Source organism: Herpailurus yagouaroundi, unplaced genomic scaffold (assembly GCF_014898765.1).
Source record: "Herpailurus yagouaroundi ecotype Mexico unplaced genomic scaffold, PumYag 161, whole genome shotgun sequence".
In the NCBI taxonomy this organism is placed as follows: Eukaryota; Metazoa; Chordata; class Mammalia; order Carnivora; family Felidae; genus Herpailurus; species Herpailurus yagouaroundi.
This window is the reverse complement of record NW_024412402.1, coordinates 18,168,273-18,189,153: the sequence shown is the minus strand read 5'-3', so window position 1 is coordinate 18,189,153 and position 20,881 is coordinate 18,168,273. Positions and strand designations below refer to the sequence as shown.

Below are 20,881 nucleotides of genomic sequence, written 5' to 3'. Positions count from 1 at the left end.
AAAAAAAAAAAAAAAAAAAACCACAGGTTGGAGGAAAACAGAATGCCAGACTGCATCTTTTCCGTGATTGGAACTAGATTTTTCCATACAGAATATTGGAAGGAAACTGCGTCCTAGCGCTTGCCCAGCTTTCTGTCCACTTTCTCACACGCTATATTATCTCCAGTTTTCCCATTCATCTGCCCCAACAGATTGTGGATTCGTAAGGAATCGCAGGAATCTTCTGTAGCCACAGGAATCGGCACTTGGCCTGACCACACAGCTGGTACCAAACAAATGTTTGTTTAAAGAATTTGCCACATCAGGGTGGTAGAGTTATGAGTACATTCTTCTGAATTCCCTTTTATAAACTCATTTCACGGGAAATACACACTTTAAAGTAAAGAGCAAATCTGCATGATGTAAATGCTGTGTGTGTGTGCGTACATATTTCAAATAGAATATTCAATGAAAAGAATCAAACTAAGAGTAAGCCATAAGTTTTTAACAAGGGGAAGGAACCCCAATGAAGACACAAAAGTATGTTCCATCCACCCAGGAACTGAGTCTTCTTGTCACTTATCTAGACCCCTCTACACAGTGGGTGTTTCCTTGCTAGTGTCACCCACAACACCTTTAGGTGGACCAGTTGGTTGGCCGACAGGACCCAAAGCCCTCTGCATGTTCCATGATGGTCACACCACCAGAGCAAGGCTCTGTGGGTGTCCCTGATGGAAGAGTGACACCTAGGATCCAAGATGTGCTTTGTAGGCCCCAGCGTGCTGGGCACTGGGGGGTGTTATTCCTTGTGCTGTGGAAGAAAAGAATGGGGCCACAGAGCCTCCGCTCCACTGCTCATGAGACATTTCATGCTGAGGTGGGGGTGTCCCAGCTGGGGTCACTTTAGCTGTGAACTCTAGGATGGCCTCAGTGCCAGGCAGACTCATTGGTTGTTTCTTTGTTTCAAGAAGGACAACACGTTATTGAACGAGTTTATACTGGGCACCCTCCAGATGCATGTATTTGACTGAGACTGTCAAGTGACAAAAGGACCTTTTCAATCTCTACCCTCCAGAAGTCTACAGTTATGTAGGGACAATGAATTGAAATTACAGATCCACGTTTGGGGACTAGTCTTCCTGTTTTCAGCATCATATATGGTGGCTTCAGACACTCAACTTGGGACTTACATAGGGAGGGCTATGGTTCAGATGATTGGATGGGATATAGAGGGCTTTTAGGCCCATTAAGAGGTTCCCTGCAGGGTGGTGATTGTCCCAAGCCATCCTCCATTCTTTGGTCACTATCGTGTTTCGTTGCTAATTGAATTGCCCCGGGGCTCCTTCTGACTCTTCACATTGGCTTCCCAAGAGAATGGGGCTGCATTTGCTGAGACAGGGCAGATTTTCCAGCCTAGCAACTCTCTCCTCTTCAAGAAGCCCCTCCTCCCGCAAGGGAAAGGGGATAACTTCTTGCTGCAAGGGTGACAACAGGTCCTTTGTCAGCTCTTCCCACAGAACAGAAAAATGATGAAAGCGGAACACTAATAAGAATCTGTAACCTGAAGCAGGTCCCGTGTCCTGGCCCTGGTTCCTGGTTCCATATTTTGGTCTTTGCCATTGAGTTCCACGGTGAGTCTCCTCTAGCTTCCTCTCTTGTCCTCTTCCTCTCCCAACCTGCCCTCTTTCCCTATAGCTTCCAAGAAAAAGCAATTACTCGACTTAACTTGTAACTGTTTTGAAAGCATCTTTAAATCAGTGCAGTGCATTCCCTCCAACAGAATACTCTGAGAGAGCTCAACAGCCCTGAAGATATACAATCAATACTTTGCCTGAACCATTGATACCCTTGCCCATCACTTAAATATCATTACAGGAAAGATTTCAACAAGATCACGGCACATTATACTTTAAAGTTTGACTTTAAAGGATGCCTGGGCTTTGCTGAAAGGCATTAGTAATGGAATTCTTTATCTCTGAGCTTAATTTATTCTAAGGAGAATAGGGCCATTATCTTAAATCTATTTTTTTTTCCAACAGAGAAAACAGGCCTCAGAAGTCCAGCACTTATAAAGAAATCATTGTTTAATTACTTTTCTGTTTAACTCTTTGCAGAAAGAAGGGAATGTGAGCACGTTATTAGAAGACGAATGTGTAGTCCTGGGTTGTCATCGGTAGACTTGTAATGTCTTTTTTTGTCATTTCTGTTCCCATGCATCTCTTCATTTCGCACATCTGAGAACCCTACAGGCAAGACGTTTGGGTAGTTCTGAACCCCAACTGAATCCACCTCCTCCTTCATCATTGGTGGTGGAGGGATCTTTGGTTTAAGAATGCAGGGATGGGTAACCAAAGGAGTAATGTCCTGGTGTTAAGCTACTTGCTACGCATTAGGCACATGAGAACTGTGTGTTTGCACACATGGGAACAGACACGCTTGCGTTTAGCGCCTTGACTCTGGCAGTGTGTCTCCACCGTGCAAAACAGCTGGTTTGAGGAGCAGAGAAAACGATCGATCAACTGGCTGTTCCTTTCACAGAGCACCAACCACCAATCAATCAATGTGACTCTTCTAGCTTCCCTCCACCAGCAAATCTGCATAACTGAAGAGTGGTGATAGCTTTGTGGAAGGAGGTTTGTGTTCTGGAAGAGTCTCTGAGAAGCTGTCATGTATCTACAGCTTCTTCCAGGGCCTCTACTTGCTCACTTTTTCTGGTGTAACATGTAGAACGCAGCCCCTGGGTCTCCATGGCACATCTTGGGCCAGGTTTGAGGATCACCTGTGAGCTAAAGGATGTATCCAAATGTTGTAGAACAGGAACTGATACTTCACTAGCCCTAGGCTTAATCAGTGTCCCAACTCAGCCCTTTGCTTGTGGCCCCTTTCCCTACAGCTGCTTCTAGAACCTCAGCCCTGGGAATCTTCTCATTGGGCATGCCAGTTGGTAAGAATGGCATGGCTTTCCCAAGGTTGGGGTGATCCATCTTTGAGGAAGTTCTGTCTTGCACTGCATTTTTGCAAATCGGTTAGATGGGAGAGAGAAAAGTAGACACCATGACATTTCCAGGAACAGGAAGTTTATCAGTGTTCCACAACTGACTTTTTAGCTTCTTCCTTTCCTTTCTCATGATTTAGTGCCACTTTTTTTTTCTACTGCTATTATCAGAGATTTTTTTGTTTAGTGGTTACTGGGTCACATTTTCACAAGTGCAAATAACTGATGACCTCCATCTACTTGGCTGTCTTCATGTCTGTAAGGAGTGACAGGCTATAAAGAATTCAGACAGGGTCCTGTTTTGATCAGCATTTCCAGGTGATCATTATACCCAAGTCACAAAGTCAGTGCCCTTCCCGAATTAGAGCCATATATATAGGAAATCTCCTTTTTACAAGAGTGTAGTGCATCTCTTGGATTTGTTTCCATTCTGGGAGGTCAGTTAGTTTGTAATGGTCTCTAATTGACCTTCTACCTTCTGTTAGCCTTTACTACCTGATAGTCACAGGGAGCTCAAGAATGGGAGAGATTTTCCACCTGCTTTTGAATCCCCTCATTTTATGGCATCGTTACTGGTATATATAAGATAAGTAGATGCAGAGAACAGTTGAAAGAGGGAGCCTGGATTGTAACCATCAGAATCACCATTTATGTTGGTATTTACTTTGTGTTCTAAGTTATGTGCTATTTTAAAAATTGAATGTAAGCTGCAGAGACCTGGGGTTAATCATAATTCTCAGCTTATGGTGTATTCTCACCCACCTAAGAAGAACTCTCTGGTCTAGACTTTTCTACCTTTATCTGTGGTCCTCTTTCCTATATCCCTTCCTCTTCCCATAGGTAACTTTTCTGTGTTTGACATATGTGTATGAATACATAAGTCACATAAATATATGACTGCGAAATATGTAGCATTTTCTGTGTGAATGATTTTTAACGTTTATTTATTTTGAGAGAAAGAAAGGGAGAGAGAGAGAGAGAGAGAGAGAGAGAGAGAGAACGAGCACTGGAGGGTCAGAGAGGGAGGAAGAAAGAGAGTCCAAAGCAGGCTCCGCAATCAGCGCAGAGCCCAACGTGGGGCTGATCTCATGAACTGTGGCATCATGATCTGGGCTGAAATCAAGTCAGACGCTTAACCAACTGAGTCACCCAGGCGCCCCGTGAATGATTCTAACTTATCTAAATGACACTGCACTACGTATATAATTCTGTTTCTTCTTCCACCCGACTCTGCTTTTAAGAATCACTTGTATGTTTAGATATTTACCTGGTTATTGTTTCTAATTGACGTATTCCCAAAGTTTCCCTTATCCGTTCCCCTTTGATGGATCTCTAGGTTGCTTCTAGTTCCGTTCCCCATCCCGTGAACCTCTTTGAGAATTCTGGCATTCGTACCACCAGATGAGATTTCTTCGGATACCAGATTTCATTAAGTAGTGCCTGGTGTATTTTTAAATAATTGAAATATTTTATTAAATATTATTTTAAATATTATTATTATTAATAGTATTATATTATTAATAAATAACATATTGTTATATTATTATTTTAAATAAATACTATTTTAAATAATAATATTTTTAAATAATTTGTATCCTCCCCATTAGTTCGCGGGGGTCCCGATTTCCCCGCAGGCTCCCTGGCCCTCGGTATCCCCAGCTTCTCTTATTCTTACTTACCTCATTGGTTCGAAGCAGCATCTGGCTGTTACTTTCTTTTTCCTCGTTACGACTCAACTATAACCTGGGAATGCCCGACATAAAATGCTCGGCCTCGTAAGGCAACTCTTTGGGCTTCTCAACCTCAGGCCTCATGACGACAGCGCGGATCCTGTAGGACTTTGGCGACTCCACCGTGTCTGAGCGGCTTGGACAACCCGAGCCTCTCCTCCCCCTGCCTGAGCAGAGACAGTTACATGTCCTCCCAGCCCCAACTGCGACTTGAGGTGTCATACATCAGTGGCTACGTGCGGACTCACTTGGTTCAACGTTTCTGTCCGAGTAGCCCACGAGTGCCATCTTATCAGAGGATCAATTTTATAGCACAGGGTCATTAAATTCTTTTTCATGAGAACAAAATGGGCTTCCGCTGCCGCATGTACCGCTGCTCGTCTGAAACTAGAGAGGAAATCAAAGTGGAAGAGATTTAACCAAATTATCCATCTTCAGAAAATAAGCTCCACTGCAAATGTATTTTTGATGTGGCGTTGCGCGACACAGAGAGGAGAAATAAAAACACCCTAATGGTCCCGTTATACGCAGGCGGGAGGAGGCTGTGAACTTAACCCCTCTGTGCAAGCAGGGCTTCCCTCTCCATCCTGTTGGCAGGTGCGGGTGGTGGGGAGTTTGCTGGGTGAAGGACAAAGGTCTAAAGCTCAGGATGGACCGAGGGCCCGTTGAGTTGGACGTTCGTTTTGTGTCTTTTTCCAGAAGAAGACCACACACGGGGGAGGCTTTTCAGCTTCTCTGAGGGTTTCAGTACCTTAAAGGGAGGTCCATCCTGAACGGTGTGGTCGCCCCTCACATCCCGTGACCGGCCTTCTCCCGTGGGATTTCCCACCAGCCCGGGAAGAACGTTCAGCAGCCTCCGTACCCCACCTGGCCGGCCTGCGCCAAATCCCTGCTCTTCCCAGTGGGGCCCGTGCCCAGCAAATCCACTGTGGCCAGAGGGTTTGTTTTTGTCGTGGCGTTGCTTGCGGTCGGTATTCATGAGATGCATTTCTTCTGGCAGTAACTTGGGCAGTTGCAAGAGCAGGGCAGCATGTGTGGGGGGAGTTGAGCACAGGAAAGGCAACTGGGGCCCCTCATCCGCTACTGCTGCTTCGGTGACTTCCTGCGTCCTAGTGTCCTGTGAGTGCACGGGCTCGGAGGACAAAGAAAAGGAGTCCGCAACATCAGGCAGAAGCCATGGCAATGTTTATGATAGTATCCACTGCGTGTGTGGTGCAGGATTACATGTGATTGGGCTCAGGAGGGGCGCAAACGATGGAGAAAACGTGCTTGGATAAGACCTAAGGAGGCAAACAGTTGTACAGACGAGACCTACGGTGTCAAAGATCGCCAGGGTGGATGCTGTGGTCACGCTGCCCTGGGGTCCGCGAAGACACCGGAGCCTCAGCCGGCTCACGCCATCTCCCACCCCTTGGATGGGGGCGCTGAAGGCCCCACCTTCTCAGTGGTTTCCCGGGGCATCTGTGCCATTATTCCATCCACGGGGAACCCCCTTAGCTCTCCCTCCTGGATTTTGATGGTTTCTCCATCCCAAGTGAACGTAAAAAGTGTGCCCGTTGTGCTTTGCGTGAAGGACACAGGTACGTGGCGTGGAGGTAAAGGAGGGCTGTGGAGCCTGCCTCAGAGCCCCGAACCTAATGTGGAGAAGACAGAGAGAAGCCTCCTGCCCGGCTCAGGTTGCTCTGAGATGCGGCTCTAACTTGGGGATTCGCTTTCCTCCTCGCAGACGCAACAAAGGGGCAGTTCTGCCTTGGATGGTACAGGGTTAGTTTCTTAGATACCCGACTCCCTCGCAGTGGATTAGAGGGCTCGTCATGTCCCGGAGAATGACTTCTCTGTGATTAATGGAGGCCTTGCCTTTAAAACGGCTACATTTTCTATTTGCCATAAGCCACGCATGTCTTCGTCAGAGAAAACAAGAATAGAAAAAACTATTTGCAAGATAAGTAAAGAGAAATGTAATCCCTGAGTGGAATGAAGGGTGCTTTGAAATGAATGGGGGATAATCCCTTTGTTGTCTATTACGAATGCACTTTATTTCTACATTATCTGGCTATGAGAGTGTGCCATTCGCTCTAGTGACAAAGCCACTGCACTTTCTTCTCTTTATGTCACGTTAACTGTGCTCTGCAAGTGGTGTTTATTGCCTGGGGCCTGAGGCTGCCTGGCCAATGGGCGCAGCTGGGCCATGCGGCCACTGAGGCTCCCGACAGAATGAGTTCTGTATCGGGCTCAGGACAGCAGTAAAAGGGAGGCTGAGGGCCTTGGAGGCACAAATGTCTGACCCCCACCTGCTCCCGAGGCTGAAGAACCCAGCGCTCTATTCACCCAGGCTTTCAATAACTAAAGAGTCATAAGTCAGTCCCTTGCTGCGTCTGAGACCTGGGACTAATCTCCTTGCTTCACGATCTGCCATTCGGTTCCCTTAAAGGGACAGCAGGAAGATTCCAGGGGCTTGTGAGACAACATTGCTTTGGAGGTCCCTTTCTTCCCCCCACCCCCATCTCTTTCCTGGCCTCTCTGCCAGGAACAAGCCGCCCCATGGGAGAATCTCTGTTCCTGGGAGTAACTTTTCGGAAGCTTGCTTTTTCCCGGTGCTGATCTGTTGATTCTCACAGGTTAGAGTTCTACACCGTGCAGATTCCCAGAAAAGACGGAACACGTTACGGATGATCTTTATATCTCACACTCCTGGTGGGTAAAATGGCTCCTGCGTTAGTACCCGGGATGCCCAAGAGCTCATGCGATCACTGGTCAGGAAGATATCATAGGGAGGGGATAAGTTATCATGTGACTGTCCTGTTTAAATGCTGCAGAGCCAAGGACACACATAGAGGTCTGTGGCGTGGCTGGCAGAGCTCTGCATGCTCGGACCGCAGCCTGGCCAGCCAGCCTCACCCAGTGCCGCCCTCTTCTTGTTCTTTTAGCTCTTTGCTCTTTTCTGCCCCAGGACTGTCACACATGCTACTGTCCATGTTTGTCTTAGAATCCCGGCTGGTCCCTTACAGCTCAGCTGACGCATCCTTACCTCAAGGAGTCCCCTGGACCCCCACTGAGGAGGTCAGGCCATAGCATCCAGTCTTGCATAACGCCTTCATATGATTAAAAGTAAAGAATCAGTTGGGGCACCAGCTGCTTGCCATGGTGTCCCCACCGTGGCACATAATCTCGGGAGACCCGGATCATCGCGTCCCGGGATAGGCCCTTACCGAGGGTCTAAAAGAATGAAGACAACCTAGCTTTGTCCGGTTTGCACATGTATCTCTCGATTGATGACTTACTTCACTGCTATCGAAGGAAGACAGGAAGGCTGGTTCTCTCCAGTGTCTCTCAAAACCACGGCATCCTGAGATTACCTCCCGTCCCCCCCACCCCTGCTCCTGACACGACGGTTCGGGCATTTCACCCATGGAAACATGTTTTGTCACGTCTTCCAGCTGAAGCTGGGGAGATTGATGCTCAGGCTGCTTGAACCTCATCATTATCATTGCCACTGTCCCATTATCTACAGCAGTGTCCCAGAAGCCCGCCCAGAACTCTGAGCCACATGTGGGTTGGGGAGAGCTGCTTGTAGAGACTGTTTCGTGGGCTTGTGTTCTGCCTCCCAGGAGCTTACAGTTTAAGAAACAGAAACTGATTCCAGCAAATATATCCTGCACATGCTGACAGCATAATAGCAATATGGAACCGTGAACGTGAAGGTACTTATAACATACCTGCTTGAATAATATAATCTTTTTCTGATCGGGAAGAGGCAAGTTGAAGTGCATCTGGAGGTGGGAGATGAAGGTTGGCCAGCTAAGGCAGTTGGACAGAGAGGATGTAAAGCTCAAGTCCAAGGAAAAGCAAATGATTTTCTAGCAATAACCCAGATAGCTTGGCCTTAGAGAGGGTCGATCCCACTTCTAGCCCTTCAGGTGGCTGGTTCACTGGCTCCGTTTAAGGCATGAGCTCAGCAACAAATTAAGTAAAGTGTCCCCAATAAATGCTAATAAGCCCCAGGAGGAAACAGGGGCATTCCCATGCATACCAAATATACTCATTAGCATCCCTGCTATTACGAAGAATATCAAAATGACCTTGCAATCATTAGAAGCTTAAAATGCTATGACTTAAGTTTAGAGGGACACATATTACATTGTAAAACCTAATTAGTGTTACCTTTGCTAATTGCCGCCCAGCACTAAGCTGGATAAAATAAATGCATGATGGACGTTCGGGGACTTCAGATATAACCCCATCACCGTTTTTAAAGGAAGTGAAATTCTGGGAGAAGAGCCGTCTGAAAAGATGTTTATCTGAATTGTTGTCAGTGGTTTGAGGGAAATGGGGAAACATGGGCAGTCAGTACATTTGTTTGTATGAATCCTAACTGCTGAAATTTTCTCCTGAGAACACTGTTCGTCTTCTATACTTCTCGAATGTGAATGCGGGGATGCCAAACAATAGGGGAAAATTACTGTAACACCAAAAACCCGTCCCCAGCATGAAAACAGGTGTGCGGGGATACAGGGAAATTGTATCTCTCAGGCAATTAGAAGACCCCACACTGTCCCGGCACAAACCTGCAGCCAGGACGTCAGGCAGCAGCACTGTGTGTCTAGGAGTGGCTTTGTCCACTAGATGAGCTCTGCTTGAGTCCCTCATTCACCTCTGGGGAGGCTCAGTGAGCTACGCGCACTCACGTGGGAATGTAAGGAAACTCCAAGCCCCTTACCAGCTCAGAGCCCCCGTGGCCATAAGATGCACAAAACTCGAGTCAGGTCATAATGTCTCTTTACGCTGCTACTGCCCCAAAACCAAAAATCATCAAGGGGTTGAACCTCCGACCTCACCCACCCACTAGAAACACGCTCACGCACGCACACACACACACACACACACACACACAGCCATGCCTTGCTTCCAGCTGTGCTCAACAATCATAATAAAGTTGTGAAAGGGAAATTATTTTCTCAGGCTTGTCAGGGTTTTTTCCTCCTTAAGAATAAGCAAGCGCTGACTTTGCCAGAAACAAGCCTGTCACCGGTGCCTCTCTCTCGGGGGCCCTCCTGAGTATATCCTAAATGGTACAGATTAAAATCAAGTCGTAAAGTTTTACAGCCCGCAGTAGTCGTAAAGCTAGTTTAGAGCTTTGTTTTTATGTTAGGATCTGAGAAGGGCCGGGGGTCCTCTGAGGTCTGTCCACGTCTGCTGGGGCAGGAGGGGAGGAGGGAGGCCAGGCACAGAGCAGATGTGGCCCCCTTCCACCAAGGCAGGCCCTCTTAGCTACTTTAAATGTTGAGTTTGCATGTACAGTTTCATTTGGAAAAGCAAATCTCCCCGGCTAAAAATAGCTAGAAAAATCACCATGAGGCCATTGAAGACCAGGGAGGCAGTGTGGCTTCCCTCGGGTGCACCTGGCCACTGGCATGGCCGGAACGGGAATTCGGGTCTCCTGGATCCAGGTCTCTGTCTCGAGGTTGAGGTTCAAGGCAAGGGAGGAGCACCTCCCTTGTTCCCAAAGCTGGCGATGTCTTAGAATCCATGATTACTGACTTCGGAAAGGACATCAAACTCCAACCTTAACCTTTGCAGATACTCTTAGGCATTCTTCAGGGAGATCCCTTTCACTGGGCTCCCTTTCCCAAGGATAACGGGAACCTCCTTTGGTGAGAGGAGGAGTCGTATTCTGCCTGCCTCTGCTGCCCCAGCATCGCCTCTCGCACTGCCCCGGCCCTAGAGATAGCAGATCCTGGTAGCCTTTCTTCTTTGACCCAGCTGGTCGGGGCTGGATTTCAGAAGTTAAATTGGCTCAGTGGGATTTCCGGAGCCTGTGCGTTTGCCTTGATTATGAGGCCACCTGGCTTCTCTGGGCTAGGCTCCTGTCATTTGCTGCCTGCCAGTGCTGTTACCAGCAACACACCCTAGCAGCTGAAGCGGCCCCTACCACCTGCAGCCCAGGACCCTCGGTACAGGGATGGCAGGATGTTCTCACGGGCAGCCATGACCCAAGACCTCAATAGCCCTGCTCCTTCACCCTCCTCTTCCTCCTCCTCTCTGTCCTTCCTCCCAGCACCCCTCCCCCGTCCTTTATAACAGTTGAAGATTAAAAAAACGGAGCTGCCGATAATTAAAATTAGATCTGTGTTCCACCAATGTATGCAACTCTAGGAAGTCATTATCAGAGTCAGACAGTGATATTTTGATATCCCAGGATCTTTTTGATACAAGGAATAAAGTTCTAAGGCACCAGGAGATAGAGCACCGTGCTACTTCCTGATCACCCTTTATAATTTGCAGTATCTTGGGAAGCTCCTCAGATGTTTCCACTGTGGCTTATGTACACTTCAAACCCATGTGCCGTTAAATGCAGAAGCGAGGTGCTGAATTAATGAAGGCAGCTTCAAAAGCCCACCTCTTTGGCAGGCTGAAGATCTAAGAGCAAACTCAAAGAGGGTGATGGGGCTTTGAAAATTACTAAGCACAAACAATAAACCTCATTAAATGAAGTCAGTAGAGTGGGCTCGGAGCTGTAATCAGGCGAGTGGGGGACAGAAGAGGTGACAGTCAGCTTGACAATTGACTCTGTCGGGGAGCTGGGGTTGGGGGCTGGAAGAAGGGGTTGTGGTTTGGAAAAATCACGTGACCCACCCAGAAGCAGTGCTGAGGGCAGCCGTCAGCAGGGGGCCAGGAGAGCACGGGACACAGGCAGGCCACTGCGGTGATGGACCATCGCGGCCGCCCCCCCCCGGCAGGAGGGGGAGCCGTGGGCCGACAAGCAGACTTGAAACGTGGGGTCACTGGCTCCTCTTTTGCTCACCTCAGCCACTTCAGTGACGTGGAAAGAAGGCAGAGCATTTGAGCAGAGCCCACAGAGGCAGAGAGAAGCTGACAGAAACTGCTTGGCCATCCACATGAATTCCCTGAAGCCCTTGGCCCGCACGTACAGTCACTCTGCCACACAGAAGCGGAGCAGGGACTTCTCTGACCCTCAGGGTGCCTCTGCACACAGCCAGGGAGTAGGAAACTTGGGAACTCAATCACTACTAGACCGGAAGGGTCTTTGTGAGATTCCGTTGACAGCTGCCCGCACGTTGGCCGGTCACAGGGCCAGAGCGGTGCGTGGGTTTCCAGAGGTAGATTGGGGGCCACTGGATAATACAAGAGGAGCCTGCATTAGGACACAGCAGGGGCAGGAAGGAACACTCGGCATTCGGGCACATGCTTTTCCCTCTAGACTCCCCCTGCAGATGAGCTGAGGGCCTGGGCCAAGCAAGGGCTGCCCCCCACCCAGGGATAGGCGCTGCAGACCCTTTTTCTGGCCATCATTGCTATCAGGGCGCCCACCCTGGGTACAAGGCACTCTCCGAAGGCTTCTCAGTGAGGACGCCAGTTCTCTTCCCTGACTTGCTGAGCTCCACGTCATTCTCCTGTTTCCAGCCCAACCCCCTCTGATAATTATATCTCTGTTGTAATTCGAGAATTTAACTATAGAGATTCTACTGACCCTCCCGCCCAGAACAAAAGGACACGGGATCCTCCACCACATAGTTATTTGTGATTGTGGCTGGGGGTTTACGTAAACTAATTGTATTATTCATGACACTGACAATTTATGCAGTGAATGCAATTACAGGCTATGATTGGCTGCCGCAGCTAAAGGCTACAAGTGCCACTTCCTTGGATATGCAAGAAAGAAAGGCAAAGGATATTAGAAAAATAGTCACAGCGATATGTTTTTATACAGTGATTCCCCCCCCAAACCTTCATTGGAAAAAAAAAAAAAAAGCTAATTTAATTTCCCGAACACCCTGCAAAAGATATCTAATTATCCACTCTTAAATTGCTCTCATAATTTCTCCAAAGTTCTCTATTGTTTATGCCTCTGTGAGTTCTCCTTGTCTACAAGCAAAGAGGCTGCTGTCTCCGTGCCCAGGTCCCAACACAGCCTGCTCGAGATGACTCTTCCTGATGCTGTGCTCAGAAGTCCTGCTGTAGGTTCTAATGTGTTGGTTCATTAAATCAGGAAATAGCGAAGAGCTAAGACCTGAGCCGGGGCGCCTGGGTGGCTCAGTCGGTGAAGCGTCCAACTTTGGCTGAGGTCATGATCTCACCATTCATGTGTTCGATCTCGCATTGGGCTCTGCGCTGACAGTGTGGAGCCTGCTGGGGATTCTCTCTCTTTCCCTCTCCCTCTCTCTCTCTCTCTCTGCCTCTCCCTACTTGTGCTTTTTCTCTTACTCAAAAATAAGTACACATTAGAAGAAAGAAGACGTAAGACCTGAGTCATCATCATCTCCTGTTGTAGGAGGAATAGAAGGAGTTGTCCTTTTTTTTTTTTTTTTTAAATTTCCTTTTTCTTTTTTCTAAGAGGAAACCTTTCAAAAAAACAAGTGGACACCAAATCAGAGCACATTGTGGTGCATCCACACGATGGCATGGTCCTGAGCAGCAGCAGAAAGGAATAAAGTCCAGACGCATGCACAACACTGTAGACGAATCTCAAAATAGGCTGAGCGAAAGACACCAGCCAAGAAGGAGTTTCTACTACGTGATTCCATTTACATAAAGTACTGGAAGAAGCAAACTTATTTTTAAAAACAGCAGAAAATTGCTCGTCTGGAGGAGGGCAAAAGGGAGAGATTACAAAGACACTTGAGAGGAGCATCCGGGGTGGCTCAGTCGGTTAGCAGTCCCACTTCGGTTCAGGTCATGATCTTGCAGTCCGCGAGTTCGAGCCCCACCTTGGGCTCTGTGTTGACAGCTTGGGACCTGGAGTCTGCCTCGGATTCTGCGTCTTCCTTTCTCCCTGCCCCTCCCTTGCTCGTGCTCTGTCTCTCCCTCTTGCGTGCTGTCTCTCTGTAAAATGTAAGCATTAAAAATTTTTAAAAAGAAACAAAGATGTATGAGAAAACTTCCTTATCCTAATGGCAGGAATGGCTTCCTGGTGAACACTCGTCAAAACTTCTAAAATTACGCACTTTAAACATCTGCAGTTGACTGTATGCTGACTATACTTCAATAAACCTGTTGAAACAAACACTCCCTCAGTTAAGTCTTGGCTCCACCATTGACTAGGTGTGTGACCTTAACTTCTCTGGACAGGAGTTCATTCGCCTGTAAAATGGGAACGCTGAGGCGTACCCCACAGGGGTGTTGGGACCATCAGCACGAGAAAACAATCCAGGTATATATATGCACGCACCAATAAATTCACGAATGGCCTTCATCAGCTTGAATCACTGTGTAAGGGAAAGGATTCAAAGCGATTGCTCCAGGGCCTAGCCTGTTACCTTGCAGAGAGCAGGCACTCCGTCTTTATTTAACTGAACCGAAGGAAGATACCTGATGCATAACACTTAGTAAACGTCGAGTGGCACCACAGAGTCTAAATATTACCTATTCATGGAGCTTCTGATAGGGAATCATAGAATCCTGGAATCGTACATCTTAGAATTTGTGGGAGACAAGGAGGGCCCGGGCACCGCATCCTGGCTTCGGGTAGATGAGACAGAATGATGTCTAGCACCCAATTTGGAGCCCCTGGCTCTACCTTTACGAAGGATGCTTGATGAAGGAGAGAGTGGCGAATAGAGTGATGGGAACGAAAGTCCTAGAATGTTTGCTGTGCTCTCCTGCGCTCTTCTCTACTGTAGGAATTGATCTGTAGAGAGCCTGGTAAGGATCTGCGAAGAGCCCTTTAAATTCACAGCACAGCAAAGTGGAATTGAGGTGGGGGTCGAACTGTGCTCCCTGGCTTCAAAGACTCTTCCAGGCCCCAGAGAGCTCTGAATTGTAAATTGTCTGATGCCAGCCTTTGTGGCTGCTGTCCGGATTAGCAGCCTCAACTCTCAAAATTTTCTCCCCAGCTTCCCGGCAATCAGTTCAGCCCACTTGATCACGCACCTGCCTCATTCCAGCCGGCAGCGCGTGTTTGTTTATGTTGCCCTTTGCACATTCCAAAATAACTTTCACAAACCGGTCACGTTTGGTCTTCATCTTGGTTCTGCAGGGTGTATAGAACAGGTCCTCCAGGACTCCTGTTTACGCTTAAAGGAATTGGCGCCCATGTGCCCAAGATGCCTCACTGAACAGAGGCCAGAGAAGAATCAGGTCTCTTCCTTCTAACATCTCTTCCTATACTCTTTCTCCTCATGCCGTCCCCAAGGAGATGAATGACCTCACCTCTGGCTCGCTGATTCTGAAGGCAATGTTATGCCTATTCCCATTTCTCAGATGTGATGGGGAAAAGTAATGTGACTTACGTAGGATCACACAGCGGCTGAGTAGAGATTTAGGTCCCGCCAAATGCCCTCTTCCCCCATACGAATTTTGTCTGCCGTGTCTGGTTAATTTCCAACATGATTTCCACCGTGTGTCATTCTGTTGCCTTTCCCCAAGGCTGGGGAAACCTGGGGGTGGTCGGGGCTGGTGGGGAGGAGAGGCTAAGAAATGTAAACCTACTCAGTAGGTCAGCCCAGATCCCTGCCTCTCCCATTTCCTCCCTGCAAAGATGGATGGGCTGTAGAATAACATCTCTCACAAGGTGATGAGGAAAAGAGCAGTGACCCTTTTGACTCCGTGAATTTGGAAAAAGAACAGCATGGAAGCTAAACTTGGGCGGGTAAGAGAATCCTCCTTGGAAACCACACTGACTGTGACCATCATCAGTAACGCTCCTTACTCCTTGGCCTCCAATCCCCAAAGCGTCTCCCCACCGTTCCACTCACGAGACACGCTTGTCTTTCAGGCTTAGAGTGATGAAGGCACGCCTGCTCTAATATTCATAGGCTACATTCAAAACTGAACCTGAGCAATTATCAGGAGTTTTGGAAAGTCAGACTCAGATGTTGCAGATGACAAGATACCTCAATTATTCCGAAGCAGCCATTTGCAAAGCGCCTTCCATGATTTTGTGCCCGGTGCCCCTTGCATGGATCCCTGCATGCTGCCCACCACCATTGCTCCCTCCCTTTTCCAGATTCTTCTGGGAGGGTAGTCAAGGTGAAGCACTGTGAGACAGGGAGACTGATCTCTAGCTCCTGTGCTAACCTCAGATTTTGACTTTCCTGAGCCCGCTCAGAGCCATTCTCCTCTTTTCTGAATGTTGAAGGTTTCTTTTTTTTTCCCCCCCCGAGGGGACATTTATAAAACTGATCACCACTGGAATGTGAATTTCCCTGTCAAGGGTGGGACAGAATAAAGAATGTGACCATTATTCTGTGCTCATAAAAGATGCCTCCCTCCAGCTGTTATTCAAAAGATAATCTAAGCCCTCCTGGCACTGGGTCACCCTGCAGACTGGCATTCTCCAGGCAAGGACCAGCCCAATGCTTAGTGCATTGGGACCAAGGTGTCCACCGAATGCAGAGCTTGGCTCTCCAGCCCAACTGTTCAATAATGCTCTAATTAACTACTGCAAACTTCAGAGGGCCCAGCTAACTATAATTGAGAGATCAACAGAGGCGGCATGCAGTCAGACATGCATACTAATCACCGAATTATCCAACACCTGTTTTGGAATGTAGCACTGCAACATGGCTGTGTTTTCAGGCAAGAGACCTTTAGTTTAAGTGAAAAGTTTGTCTTTGGTGAAGAAAGTGAGGCCCACTACTGTCTGATGAACCATACCCTTATGTTGGCACCGGTAGCTGATCGAGTGAGGGCTAAGGGAGTACAGAGGAAGGGGGTAAATGAAATGTCCATGCACCTAGACCTCAGGAGGGATTCTGAAGGGGAAGAAAGGGGTTGCTTACAATGGATATAAATGGCTACCTACATTGATAATCACGAAGGAAGCAATGCTCAGGGTTGGTGCATTTCAGGGCTGTTCCTGAATGTTGCCACGTTTCTGCTTTCTCTGCATCTGACTCCCCCCCCCCCCCTCAGAACTGGTTTACCCCATCATCTAAATGCTATTGATGAGCCAGCACCACTTAGCACCTTCATTAAGACCAGGGGGAGTGAGGTGGGGGCACGGATGTCAAGATACCGAGAGAGGGGAGGAAGGGGTGTAAAATACGATCTCGAAATGGAGAAAAGCAGAAAAACAAGGGCCGAGAGAGAAGAGAGGGTGCAGAATCAGAACGAGAAGTGGATGGAACATAAGGAGAAAAGGAGCTCTCCCGTAGTCCCATTCCTCATTTTTACTGATTTGCTTCAATAACCCATAACCAGCGAACTCAGACAGTGGCGACATCAAGCTTATCCTGTGAGCCTCACGATTTTTAGATGGAACATTTGTTGCCACGTAGAAAAATGGGACCTCTTTTCAAAGCCCCAAATGTCCTAGAATTATACAAGACCATGGGGCATGCCCAAGACCTGCAACACTTGAGTTCGCGTGGAGCCAGCTGGTTGCCCTCTGCCCTGCACTGCCGCTGACCGAAAAGGTCTTACTCAGAACTTGTTACCATGAAAGAATTAAAAAATAAATAATAAATAAATGTGCAGATCCAGTAGTGCTGGCTTTTTCTCAGTTGGAAAAAGAATGCTTGATGATGGTGATGATGATGATGATGGTGATGGCAATGATAGGGATAATTAATATGATCGTGGGCATTCGTCAAGAATGCAAACAAAACTTAAACAGGCCTAAGGTCTGCTGGAATTCTAGGATGATCTGTACTTATGCAGTCTTTCCTAAGAAATTCAGTACCCTGGATAAAACATACGCCTGAAAAATTCGCAGGATTCCATTTCAAGAACACACACTATGTTTTCATGTTGCCGTCATTTCTCTAGGAAGGCTACATGAAGAATGAAGGCAACGTGAAAATGTGCTTGTTGAAAAAATAATTATTATTTTTAAAAATAATAGTACTCGGGGCGCCTGGGTGGCGCAGTCGGTTAAGCGTCCGACTTCAGCCAGGTCACGATCTCGCGGTCCGTGAGCTCGAGCCCCGCGTCAGGCTCTGGGCTGATGGCTCGGAGCCTGGAGCCTGTTTCCGATTCTGTGTCTCCCTCTCTCTCTGCCCCTCCCCCGTTCATGCTCTGTCTCACTCTGTCCCAAAAATTAAAAAAAAAAAAAAAAAAAAAAACGTTGAAAAATAATAGTACTCGTTTAAAATAAAGCATATCATGGGGCGCCTGGGTGGCTCAGTCGGTTGAGTGTCCGACTTCAACTCAGGTCACGATCTCGCGGTCCGTGGGTTCGAGCCCCGCGTCGGGCTCTGGGCTGATGGCTCGGAGCCTGGAGCCTGCTTCCGATTCTGTGTCTCCCTCTCTCTCTGCCCCTCCCCCATTCACGTTCTGTCTCTCTCTGTCTCAAAAATAAATAAACGTTAAAAAAGAATAAAGCATATCAGAGGGGAGGTGGGTGGGGAGATGGGGGAACTAGGTGAAGGGGACAAGAGTAGCCTGATCATGAGGAGCACCAAGTAATGATGTCCAGAGTGGTTGAATCACTGTATTCTACACCTGAGACTAATGCAGCGCCGTGTGTTAACTATACTGGAATTAAAATAAAAACTTAACAAAAAAATAATGAGGACAACATGAACACTGCAGAAGATGTCGCCATACCGAGGTGTCTTTTGTTTCCTACCACATTCCTGCTGCGGATCCAAGTGCGCTGTGCAAGTGGATCTTTCTAGACTAAACACCCTTCTGCATTTCAGACCTTGCTCGCTGCTGAAATATAAAAATGAAGAAATGGACATTGTCCAAGACTGAAGAGTACAGTACCTATCGACAGCACATTTTTCTCACGCGTTCAAGGCCTTAGCAGCCTTTGAAATAACGCTATATCCTACTACTGTCCAATCTGAATGTGGAGCTTCTGTATTAATTTTGAGTCCACGAAAGGGTTTATACATTAAAAAATAATCTACTGGCCTCTTAACCTGCTGCCCTTTCACCCAACATTTATTCACAAGGGTGTGGTTGAATCTACTCCAAATGACATTACACTTTGCAGACATTGTCATATATTGATTGCCTAATTTGAAAATATCCCATTGCTAAGCGGCCACTTCACCCCTTGTATTTCTCAGATATTCACTGACCACTCCACGTCTGTGCTAAAATAGAGTTGTTGTGCTTTTCTGGATGAGCTTTTCCAACTCATTAGGCTCTCCTGAGAAGTAACATTATGGCTTTTGAGCTGTCCACGAGCTTGGCAAATCTCTTCATCTCATTTCTCTGGGACTATGCCTCAAAATCTGCCATCCAGTTGATCCGTTAATTAGTTTTCTGGGTTGTGATCTTTGCTTGCTCACTCATTTGTCATCTTACCCTATGGACTTCCGTATCACTTCTGTGCCTGTGTCATTATCAACCCACACAGGCTTCCTCAGAGCTCCCCAAGCACGCTTTTGCTGAGATAACCCCTCAGCCTGGTAATTTGGCTTTGTAGACCTGCACTCCTCTCACAGCTTGGACCTTGAGCCCAAATTATAAATGGTTGTACCCACACGTATCAGGAGATACCTGCAGGTTGAGGTGAGGTGATGTCAACATAAAGAAAAATCTATCGAATGACAAGGCTTTTAAGTCCACCGATTGGCAGAATCTAGAACAATATCTCTCCAATGATAGACCTGGAGCCGCTTCCAACAAAACGTCTAAAGCGATTGTTTAAAATGCAGATTTCCAGTGATAGCCTCCACATTACTGTGCAAGGTTTTGTCCAGAATGGAGCTCAGGATTTCTAACGTGCTTCACAAGTGGATCTTACACGCGCTAAGCACCATGGTACGAGAGAGATTTTTCCCTAACTAGTAGACCCAAACAATTATTTATTCATTTATACAGGCCTAATGCTTCACAGAATCTGAAAGTTGAAAAGCATCATAGGGATCGTTGCAGTCATTTGTGTGGTCTCCTGAGGTGGCCAGACACCCTCCACTTTAATACCTGCAGAGATAGGAAGCTCATGATGTCCAGAGACTTCCATTGTTGAGCTGCTCTACTGATCAGAAACTTCTTAGTACTGACTCAGAACCCATGATCTCTGCTCCTCCGTTCCAGTGTTTGACCCTGAATAAATACGTAACAATCCTTCTTTTACACAACATACTTTCTAATATCGGATCATAAGTTTAAATCATCAAGCCTTTTCGAGCACCTTCTATGAATCCAGCCATAAACCAACCTGTGGTAGGCCCTGCAATTCCAAACCTAAGTTTTAGGCCTAACGTTTGTCTGTGAGGTCTTCATAGTGTGATGCAGGGAAGAGGAAATTAAATGCACAGGGAAGAAAGCGCCAACATAGAAGTGTTATGGGAGGTGCTCAGGTGAGAGCTATGATTTCTTCACCACAGAATGAGCGCCTTCCCCAGAACTTGAAGAGAGCGGTGGATTTTTCTCCAGGTAAGGAGACGGAGTACAGGAAACCCCAAGCCGAGATGCCAGCATGAGAGGAGTCATGAAAATTGTGTTAGTGACCACGTACTTGGGAGTTCTGTGTGCACAGGACCAGGAAGACAGAGATGGAGGAAAAGGAGCTGACAGGAAGTGAGGCGAGGCATGTTTGGCGGGAACGGGCCGTGAAGGGCTTTCAACACTGTGCTGTCGGAAGATCCCTCTCCTGCCACCTCTGATGACCTGGCCTTTCCGGTTGCCTCACTTTCATCTTCACTGCTGCTGGCTTCTCGAGGACTCTCTACAGCATGTGATGACCCTCCTGTCTCCTGCTCAGCTGCCATGGAGTTAGGCCCCAGAGTCACTATCTGACCCAGTCCCTTTTATGGAAGAGAAGAGCAAAGCACATTGAAGCAACAAATCCTACTTTCACTTGAATCTCAGGAGATGTATCCCTTGTAACTGAAATGCTGTTTGCTCTAGTGGGAGAAGCATGCACGGCCACCGAAATTAGGCTGCTAGCAGACAGGCTCAGCAAGCAGGCCTCTGAGGTCTGTCTAAACTCTTACCTCTTGTCTCCAGTGCACAGTCACTGGGTGTCCAACAGGTCCTTTCAAAGGAGGAGAGCTTCTCTGAATCCATGGTCCCTAGAAACTCCAAAGGGTTCTTTGTTTGGGTGACTTTTAAAGTTTCCGCAGATTTGGAAACCTGCCACTCGGCAGTGCACCTGATCGTCCCAGCATGGGATAGAAAGTTTTCCAGCAGCCATTGTGGTCACGGAAGGAAGGTAAAGCCAACTTTCTGCTGTACATCAGGCAGGTGGGGACGTCAGAGATGGCCTGCTGCCATGGCAGCCTTTGTCAGCGTCACCAGAAAGCATGAAGATCGGGGA

General features: G+C 47.6%; 1 protein-coding gene across 5 annotated transcripts in view; it reads left to right on the top strand.

The window, feature by feature from the left end:
* Nucleotides 1-20,881, top strand: part of KIRREL3 (kirre like nephrin family adhesion molecule 3) — a 558,415-nt gene that overhangs the window by 98,710 nt on the left and 438,824 nt on the right. The window lies entirely within an intron of this gene.